At 43.6% G+C, this 7,479-nt stretch overlaps 1 protein-coding gene across 2 annotated transcripts in view; it reads left to right on the top strand.

Annotated features, from left to right (window-relative positions):
- The first annotated feature begins 614 nt into the window (after positions 1–614).
- Positions 615–7,479, top strand: part of LOC144503612 (dehydrogenase/reductase SDR family member 9-like) — a 43,299-nt gene continuing 36,434 nt past the window's right edge. Inside the window, exon 1 of one of the 2 annotated variants that reach the window (XM_078228216.1) lies at positions 615–854. The gene's annotated coding sequence lies outside the window, so the exon portion shown is untranslated. The remainder of the gene's footprint in view (positions 855–7,479) is intronic. The other variant, XM_078228214.1, reaches the window with a different exon arrangement.

Below are 7,479 nucleotides of genomic sequence, written 5' to 3'. Positions count from 1 at the left end.
GGAGTCTACACATTCTCCCTGTATCTGCATGGGTTTCCTCCCACACTCCAAAGATGTGCTGGTTAGGTGCATTGACCAAGCTAAATTCTCCCTCAGTGTACCCAAACAGGCGCCGGAGAGTGGCAACTCGGGGATTTTCACAGTAACTTCATTGCAGTGTTGATGTAAGCCTACTTGTGATTAATAAATAAACTTAAACTTTATCAGTAACTTCCCATGATTTTCACTATCATATGCATTAAAGGCACAGTGGTTAGCACTGCTGCCTCACAGTACCAGGGACCTGGATCGATTCCCGGCTTCGGTCACTGTCTGTGCGGCATCTGCACATTCTCCCCGTGTCTGTGTGGGTTTCCTCCGGGTGCTCTGGTTTCCTCCCACAATCCAAAAGTAGTGCTGGTTTAGGTTCATTGGCCATGCTAAATTCTCCCTCAGTGTACCCGAACAGGCACCGGAGTGTGATGACTAGGGGATTTTCACAGTAACTTCATTGCAGTGTTAATGTAACACTAATGTGTCACTAATAAATTTAAACTTTAAACTTTATCAGTATATTACCAAGATGCACATCTTTGACACGCCCACATTTCCCTCCTTCAACACGAAGTCTTGCTGTAGCGAATGAGTTCTAGTTATTTTGCCAGTCCTAATCCTATGCATCAGACAAGATCGTCCCCAACACCCCTTCGTGAGTGCTCGTACCACCCAGCGAGATTTGGCAGCGGGGAAAGCCACAGTGCGGTCTCTCAACCATTCATCCGGGAGTAAAGAGCAAAGCTGTAGACACTAACCCCTCCCGGATCCCACCCAACCGTACACAGGGAACAACTTAAAGAAGTGGACACATTCTTCAGGTAAGACCTCTCTTCTGTTTTGGTTTCATGTGTGTGGAAGCCCCCCGCCCGCCAGCTGCTCACAAGATCACAGCTTTGTATTTCGGGGGAGAAAGAGGCAATGGAAAGCACTGGGAAATAGTTATTCAATCTCCCGACGCGGAAACGGGGCGTGGGTAATAACTGCAATTCAGAACTACAGAATATTTATGTTCCTTTCGGCAGGAGCTCCCACAGAGGGTGAAAACCCTCACCTACATGTACAGTCTGGGAGATAGTCTTTCATGCATTCACCTGGGTACACTGAATTAAAGAGCAATTGCCGTAATTGAAGTTAAGCATGTTTACACTTGGAGAAGGGAGCAATGTCGAGATACAGTAGGATGTATTTTGCATTCCACAGTAACCCACATTACTGGAGAAACACTCCCTTAAGCACATTATAAAAGTGCATTATGTCAGGGAACAACTGCAGTTTCTTCAGTCTCTTCTATTTTGATATTTCAAACTTGCACCTTAAATATTCCTAAAATTAAAAGCAATATTCCGAAACACATGAAACCACAAACCAGATTTTTGTGGCTACATCCTCAGGTCCATCTGTTCCTGTATATATTTTAAAATTGTACCATTTTTATAGTTTCCTGTGACGGCTCCTTCTAAACTTACAACCTCCAGCACCTAGACAGGGAAGAGCAGCAGCCGCATGGGAATACCACCACTTCCTCTCCAAGCCACACACTATCTTCACTTGAAACTATATCACCGCTTCTTCGCCGCTGCTGGGTCAAAAATCCTGAAGCTGCATCCCTAACAGCACTGTGGGTGTACCTACACTACATGGACAGCAGCAGTTCAAGAAGGCAGCTCATCACCACCTTCTCAAGGGTAACCAGGAATGGGCAACAAATGCTGGCCTAGCCAGTGACCACTCCCACCCAACATCCCCTGAAAGAATCCAAAAACATATAGGGCTGGATTTTACTGCCTCGCTCGAGCGAGACTGAAAATTCCCGCCTGAGGTCAACGGAGATTTCTGTTGTTAGACTCGTGGCGGGTGAGGTGGTAGAGTTCCAGCCATTGCCTCTACTCATATTTTCTATCACAGCTAATCACTTTATACTTCTCCAAGATGAATCTTGTCTGCTCATTTCACCAGTCTATGTATGTTCTCCTGGAGTCTGATATCCCTCTTTCAGTTTGGTGCCTTCTGCAAACTTTGAATTATGCTCTGTGTTCAGCTAGTCAACATATGGAAAATACCACATTGGCCAAATTATTTCTCCTCTGTCCCAATTTCTCTTCATTTGTCTTGGAGTTCAATTTTGCCTGATAATAGTGCCCTAACATGTTTTACTATGTTAAAGATGTCATATAAAAAGAAGTTGTTGGTCAGAGATTATTTTTGATAAAGATCTTCAAGAAAGAGGAAAAACCGGAGAGACAGGATAAGAAAAAGTTAGTATTTAGAATAGAGCAATACATTGTTTACCCAATAGGTACTTAAGCTCCATGCAAGCCTTTCCCAATTTCCACATCCTTTTTTATCTAACCACATCAACATATCCTTCTACTCTTTTTCCCTTATGTTTAGGCATTTATGTTATTCACTTCAGCTACTGCTTATTATAATGAGTTCCACATCCAAACCCTATCCTCTTGATAAAGAAGTTTCCCCTGAAATTCCAATTGCATTTATTAATGACTATTACATATTTATTGCTCTTATTTTGGAGTCCCCCAGAAGTAAACATTTGTTTTCTACATCTATCCATTAAAATCCTGGAGAATTCTGTCAGCGTTTTCTAGAGAAAATCCCCACCCAGTTTAATTTTTCCTGATAGGTATAACCTCTTAGTTTTGGTATCATGCTAGTAAATTTTCTTTGCACCTTCTGCAGTGCCTAATGCAGATCAGAACTGTATCAAAATTCTATCTGTGCTCCAACTAAGGTCATACAAGTTATAATAAAGTATATGACATACCACATGAGTTTAACTTTACTTCTCTGCTTTTCAATTCTATGTCTCAAGAAAGGAACCCCAATATTTTATTTGCTTTTGCATTGCCTTATTAACTTGCATTACTGATTTTAGTGATAACCCTGTAATCCCAGCTCCCTCTGGTCCTCCAACCCATTTATACACTTAATTTCCAAAGACAATGTAACCTCCTTATTCCTGCTGTCACGGAGAGGAGGGTGGGGGAGATGGGGGGGCATCAATTTGAACTGTCCTGATTTTCCCCACACTCTACTTGTCTGTAAACAGAAATCTTTTTTTAAAAGTCTGATTCTTCTCCTTTGTAAATGGTGGCATGTTTTTCCCAACCCATAAATTTGGAAATGTTGCAATCCTCTATTAATCCTCTATTAATCCTCTATTAATGACTCGCACAACAACCTTGAGGTATGATGAAAGTAAAGGGTTTGTTTATTTTTACACACATATGTACAAGAGGTGTTTTGCAACATCCACCCCTTTTTACATTCACACAATAAACGGGGGATAAGAAAAAAGAAAGAGGATTCAGGGCCCAAACACGATAAAAATACAAGTTTTACATGTGTCCAGAGTCCAGAATCATAAGTCAACTGGAGTTATCCTTCCTCGGGGAGGTTGGGTAATTGTAGAATGCCCCCACCTTTCCAGAGTGAGGCTGGCATGACAGGAGAAGTTACATAGAATGAGTTAATCTGGAGGCATGAGTTCTGAGGTTCCAGCAGTTGGCAGGTTTGATGAAGCTCCGAGGTCTTTCTGCTGTCTCCAATTTGAGGGTAGACAGCGCAGGCTGTTGCCTGGAGTTTGTTCACTTTGGAAGTCAAACAGGAACTGCTCGAGTTCAGCTTGAACAGACAACACCACAGCATAGTTAGAGTCATAGAGGTTTACAGCATGGAAACCGTCCCTTCGGCCCAACTTGTCCATGCCGCCCTTTTTTTTAAAAAACCCCTGAACTAATCCCAATTGCCTGCATTTGGCCCATATTCCTCTATACCCATCTTACCCATGTAACTATCTAAATGCTTTTTAAAAGATAAAATTGTACCTGCCTCTACTACTACCTCTGGCAGCTTGTTCCAGACACTCACCACCCTCTGTGTGAAAAAATTGCCCCTCTGGACACTTTTGTATCTCTCCCCTCTCACCTTAAACCTATGCCCTCTAGTTTTAGACTCCCCTACCTTTGGGAAAAGATATTGACTATCTACCTTGTCTCTGCCCCTCATTATTTTATAGGCCTCTATAAGGTCACCCCTCAGCCTCCTACGCTCCAGAGAAAAAAGTCCCAGTCTATTCAGCCTCTCCTTATAACACAATCCATCGAGTCCCGGTCACATCCTAGTAAATCTTTTCTGCACTCTTTCTAGTTTAATAATATCCTTTCTATAATAGGGTGACCAGAATTGCACACAGTATCCCAAGTGTGGCCTTACCAATGTCTTGTACAACTTCAACAAGACGTCCCAACTCCTGTATTCAATGTTCTGACCGATGAAACCAAGCATGCCGAATGCCTTCTTCACCACTCTGTCCACTTTCAAGGAGCTATGAACATGTACCCCTAGATCTCTTTGTTCTGTAACTCTCCCCAATGCCCATCATTAACTGAGTAAGTCCTGCCCTGGTTCTATCTACCAAAATGCATTACCTCGCATTTGTCTAAATTAAACTCCATCTGCCATTTGTCAGCCCACTGGCCCAATTGATCAAGATCCCGTTGCAATTGGAGATAACTTTCTTCACTGTCCACTATGCCACCAATCTTGGTGTCATCTGCAAACTTACTAACCATGCCCCCTATATTCTCATCCAAATCATTAATATAAATGACAAATAACAGTGGGCCCAGCACTGATCCCTGAGGCACACCGCTGGTCACAGGCCTCCAGTTTGAAAAACAACTCTCTACACAGAAGCCAATTTTGTATCCATTTAGATACCTCACCCTGGATCCTGTGAGATTTAACTTTATGCACCAACCGACCATAGAACCATAGAACATTACAGCACAGAAACAGGCCTTTTGACCCTTCTTGGCTGTGCCGAACCATTTTTCTGCCTAGTCCCACTGACCTGCACCTGGACCATATTCCTCCACACCCCTCTCATCCATGTACCTGTCCAAGTTTTTCTTAAATGTTAAAAGTGAGCTCGCATTCACCACTTCACCTGGCAGCTCATTCCACACTCCCACCACTCTGTGTGAAGAAGCCCCCCCTAATATTCCCTTTAAACTTTTCCCCCTTCACCCTTAACCCATGTCCTCTAGTTTTTTTCTCCCCTAGCCTCAGTGGAAAAAGCCTGCTTGCATTCACTCTATCTATACCCATCATAATTTTATACACCTCTATCAAATCTCCCATCATTCTTCTACACTCCAGGGAATAAAGTCCTAACCTATTCAACCTTTCTCTGTAACTCAGTTTCTCAAGTCCCGGCAACATCCTTGTAAACCTTCTCTGCACTCTTTCAACCTTATTAATATCCTTCCTGTAACTAGGTGACCAAAACTGCACACAATACTCTAAATTCGGCCTCACCAATGTCTTATACAACTTCACCATAACATTCCAACTCTTATACTCAATACTTTGATTTATAAAGGCCAATGTACCAAAAGCACGCTTTACGACCCTATCTACCTGTGACGCCACTTTTAGGGAATTATGTATCTGTATTCCAAGATCCCTCTGTTCTACTGCACTCTTCAGTGTCCTGCCATTTCCCTTGTATGTTCTACCTTGGTTTGTCCTTCCAAACTGCAATACCTCACACTTGTCTGCATTAAACTCCATCTGCCATCTTTCAGCCCATTTTTCTAGCTGGTCCAAATCCCTCTGCAAGCTTTGAAAACCTTCCTCACTGTCCACTACACCTCCAATCTTTGTATCATCAGCAAATTTGCTGATCCAATTTACCACATTATCATCCAGATCATTGATATAGATGACAAACAACAATGGACCCAGCACTGATCCCTGTGGCACACCTCTAGTCACAGGCCTCCACTCAGAGAAGCAATCCTCCACTACCACTCTCCGGCTTCTTCCATTGAGTAAGAAGTTTAACAACACCAGGTTAAAGTCCAACAGGTTTATTTGGTAGCAAAAGCCACACAAGCTTTCGAGGCTCTGAGCCCCTTCTTCAGGTGAGTGGGAATTCTGTTCACAAACAGAACTGATAAAGACACAGACTCAATTTACATGAATAATGGTTGGAATGCGAATACTTACAACTAATCCAGTCTTTAAGAAACAAAACAATGGGAGTGGAGAGAGCATCAAGACAGGCTAAAAAGATGTGTATTGTCTCCAGACAAGACAGCCAGTGAAATTCTGCAGGTCCACGCAACTGTGGGAGTTACAAATAGTGTGACATAAACCCAATATCCCGGTTGAGGCCGTCCTTGTGTGTGCGGAACTTGGCTATCAGTTTCTGCTCAGCGACTCTGCGCTGTCGTGTGTCGCGAAGGCCGCCTTGGAGAACGCTTACCCGAATATCAGAGGCCGAATGCCCGTGACCGCTGAAGTGCTCCCCAACAGGAAGAGAACAGTCTTGCCTGGTGATTGTCGAGCGGTGTTCATTCATCCGTTGTCGCAGCGTCTGCATAGTTTCCCCAATGTACCATGCCTCGGGACATCCTTTCTTGCAGCGTATCAGGTAGACAACGTATCAGGTTGTCTACCTGATACGCTGCAAGAAAGGATGTCCCGAGGCATGGTACATTGGGGAAACTATGCAGACGCTGCGACAACGGATGAATGAACACCGCTCGACAATCACCAGGCAAGACTGTTCTCTTCCTGTTGGGGAGCACTTCAGCGGTCACGGGCATTCGGCCTCTGATATTCGGGTAAGCGTTCTCCAAGGCGGCCTTCGCGACACACGACAGCGCAGAGTCGCTGAGCAGAAACTGATAGCCAAGTTCCGCACACACAAGGACGGCCTCAACCGGGATATTGGGTTTATGTCACACTATTTGTAACTCCCACAGTTGCGTGGACCTGCAGAGTTTCACTGGCTGTCTTGTCTGGAGACAATACACATCTTTTTAGCCTGTCTTGATGCTCTCTCCACTCCCATTGTTTTGTTTCTTAAAGACTGGATTAGTTGTAAGTATTCGCATTCCAACCATTATTCATGTAAATTGAGTCTGTGTCTTTATAAGTTCTGTTTGTGAACAGAATTCCCACTCACCTGAAGAAGGGGCTCAGAGCCTCGAAAGCTTGTGTGGCTTTTGCTACCAAATAAACCTGTTGGACTTTAACCTGGTGTTGTTAAACTTCTTACTGTATTTACCCCAGTCCAACGCCGACATCTCCACATCATTCTTCCATTGAGTCAATGTCTAATCCAATTTACTACCTCTCCATGTATACCTAGCGACTGAACCTTCCTAACTAACCTCCCATGCGGGACCTTGTCAAAGGCCTTACTGAAGTCCATGTAGACAACATCCACTGCCTTCCCTTCATCCACTTTCCTGGTAACCTCCTCGAAAAACTCTAATAGATTGCTTAAACATGACCTACCACGCACAAAGCCATGTTGACTCTCCATAATAAGTCGTCCTGTCTATCCAAATATTTGTAGATCCTATCTCTTAGTACACCTTCCAATAATTTACCTACTACTGACGTCAA

This window comes from Mustelus asterias, chromosome 14, assembly GCF_964213995.1.
Source record: "Mustelus asterias chromosome 14, sMusAst1.hap1.1, whole genome shotgun sequence".
NCBI classification, from domain to species: Eukaryota; Metazoa; Chordata; class Chondrichthyes; order Carcharhiniformes; family Triakidae; genus Mustelus; species Mustelus asterias.
Note: the sequence above shows the minus strand (reverse complement) of the source record. Positions and strands in the feature narration are given on the sequence as shown.